This window comes from Camelina sativa, chromosome 18 (assembly GCF_000633955.1).
Source record: "Camelina sativa cultivar DH55 chromosome 18, Cs, whole genome shotgun sequence".
NCBI lineage: Eukaryota > Viridiplantae > Streptophyta > Magnoliopsida > Brassicales > Brassicaceae > Camelina > Camelina sativa.
In genome coordinates this window covers 12506479-12509789 of record NC_025702.1, presented here as the reverse complement: position 1 = coordinate 12509789, position 3311 = coordinate 12506479, and positions in this window count along the sequence as shown.

Here is a 3311-nt window from a genome sequence, read left to right as displayed (position 1 = left end):
GGGGGGGGGGGGGGGGGGGAGAAGTCACCGACTTCCATATTGTAACCTTTCGTACACAAGATTTGTTTTTATGTTGCTTTAATGGTTGTTGATAAAGATTTTAAAAATGCTTTGATGTGCGACACATACGTTACCAATGACCTTTTCCTACACAACGGTGACATTAATTATATACATTGGTCACATTCCCATTTTTTTCTCATGTTTGTTACCACCCATTTCTAGTGAGAGTTATTTGAGTTCTTAATAGAAAACAACACTTCTGACTTCGACTTCGACCTTGACCAAAACTATTATTACGTCCTCGCCCACGTCCACGTCCACATCCGTGACCATGTTGGTAACCATGTTTTTTTTTTTATCATGGAGAGATGTCACATTTGCTTCAAGGAATTGAGTAGAACCATTTGGGCGCGACTTATGATTTTGCAATAGCAGTTCACTATTCTGCTCAGCTACAAGAAGAGAGCATATAAGCTCTGAATACTTCTTTACTTTTTTCATGCTATTGTATATATGCAGGACAACATTATTAGCGTAAATAATATGTTTTCTCTAGCATTATTGCATCGGTAACATGTGTTTCACACAACTTCAGCTTGGAAGTGATCTTAAACATCGCTAAGTTGTATTCAGCTATAAACTTAAAATCTTGTAGTCTCAAATGCAATCACTCATAACGGACTTTGGGTAACACCACAATTCTTTGGTGATCATTAATGTCATTTAGATCTTTCGAAATAATTTTTGGATCTTTCGCTCTCAAATATTCATTTTTCTTTCTCATGAAGGTGACGACGAAAGAATATTATAGCCTTTAGATTTGATTTTGATGCATGATACACTTCTCTTTTTTATTGCATCATCTAGTTTTTCAGAAACTATATATAGTGCATCCAGCACCAAGACATTTCTGGATATGTCAAGGACCTCGAATTCCAAATTTGTAGTTGTACATTTTTGAAATTATATAAATGTGATTATATGATCATTGGTTTTTCGAGTAATAAATCAATATACTACATTTGCTTAAATAAATGCAGTATCGATAGTGAACAGAATAATATTAATCACACTATATTAATCACACTAAGCATGTGACTAACTATTATGAAATCATGATCGATAGCAGTTTAGTTTTTAGTTATTTTAAAGCCAATCATGACACAAAATAAATAGTTACTAGTAATAATTAACAATTAACAAAAGAATTTTAGCAATGTTCGATGGTTAAATATACTTCATGACTATAACTATAACTATATGAAATATTCAAACTATTATACTAAAGCTATAAACCAATAATAGAATTATAGATCTAGGTAAAAAAATAAAAACAGTTTATAGTTCAAAACAGCGTTTTTCAAACTATAGATTTAATTGTTTTAAAAATAAAGACGTCAATGAATTCAATAATAAAGCACCATAGGAATTAAATATGTAAATAATGAACGGAACCATGAAGTCATAATCATTCAATGAATCAAACGTATATGCTACAATAAATAATCAAGCAACGATTGTGAAGCAATAAAGCATAAACAAATATAGACGTAGATGCTTTCTTACCATTTCAACAATAAGATAAATGGATAATATATTGACTCTAATACCATAAGACAATTGAATTGACCTCATCGTTTATTAATAAACAAAAATCATAAGATATAAATGAAACAGATCTATCTACAATGAACTGATTAAAACAACTACTATGGTATTGCACTAACGAAGGATCTCAATAATAATTTTGATATAGTCTCACGCGTTATTAAGCATGAGAGTATCGATTAATAAGTTTGAGGTTACTTACCTCGTTGTGCTATAACGCGTTGTAAAACAAAGGTTAGGGAATTGTTTATCTTATGTAATAGTAAAAAAAAAACTACTATCTGTTTGTAACAGCGCTAGACGTAATCAGCATAGCATTCAAGCTCATGTGTAATTTATTTGTATGATGAGTTAGAGTAAAAAGGTAAAGGGGTTGAAACTTATTTTCAGTTGAAAGAAAACAAAAAGATAATTTCTATATTATTCCTTTGTTTGTTTCAGCCAAATAATAAAATATTCCACACACTCTCATATTGGACTTTATCTCTTTTCGTTTTTCTTTTCCTATCTACTTTATTCTTTCTTTGTTATTCTATTATATTATTTACCAATCACGCCCCCTCAATTTTAGTTGGAAAAATAAGAAAGAGAAATCAGTAGATTTTGTGGTGATGACAACTGACACGTATACAATGAAAATTGTATTCTGAATTTCTGATTGTACAGTACTAATTTTAAAGAGAAATTGTGTTTTCTTTATGACCTTTTTCTCTAGTTATTAATTAAAATAGTTGTACGTTTGCTGCTTCAGATTGGATCAAACAAAATTACTTGTTTATACGGGTTTAATCTAATACCATTGTGAATTACAGTTGCTATACTCTTTGCATTATGTGGATCTGCTAACACAATTGATACAGAGAGTATGACTAAGTCGGTTCAGAAGGTGGATAGAGAGATCCAAATGTTCTCTTTAGCTTTATTGAATGAATATTCAACTACTCACGGCTTTGTCTTAATAAATCACACAATCTTTTAAGTTTTAACCATATCATATTATCATTCATCTACCGCGTAAAGAAAATTCATGCAAAAGAAGAAAAAAACCACGTAAAAAGAGAAAAATTAATAAAAACGACGATGTCTATAATTGGGAATTGGGAATATCTTGTCACTTTGTTAAGGTTTCGAAAGGAGTAGATTAAAAGGTCGATATATATTTAATACTGTAAATGCACAATCTCATTATATATATATATATATATATATATATATATACTTTATTATTTTTTTTTTTTCAACCAAACATTAAAATTAAAATATAACTTCATGGTTGGTTGTCCAATCCGGAGGATAAGAGTTTACAAAAATAGTTTCAGAAACTAACAATTTTGAAGAACGAGCAAGACAATCAGCCCTCACATTTGACGTTTGCGGGATATAGTTAAGAGTGAAGGAGGGGTAAGACAATCTGAGGGTGCTAAAATCATCTAACAAATTAGAGAAGGCTGGCCAATCATCAGGAGACTGCACCATTGCAACTAACTCTGCACAATCTGTCTCAAATAGATGGCAATCAAGACCCCCCCGCCAGGAGACACTCCATAGCCCAGATTAATGCTTGCAACTCTGAGTGTAGCGGAGAAAGACCACGCCGGAGACAACGAGCTCCCAAAGATAAAGTCGTCTCTTGGCTGCTACAATACCACCACCCCAACCCCACAAAAGGATCTGAACCTTTCCAGAAACCATCTATCTGA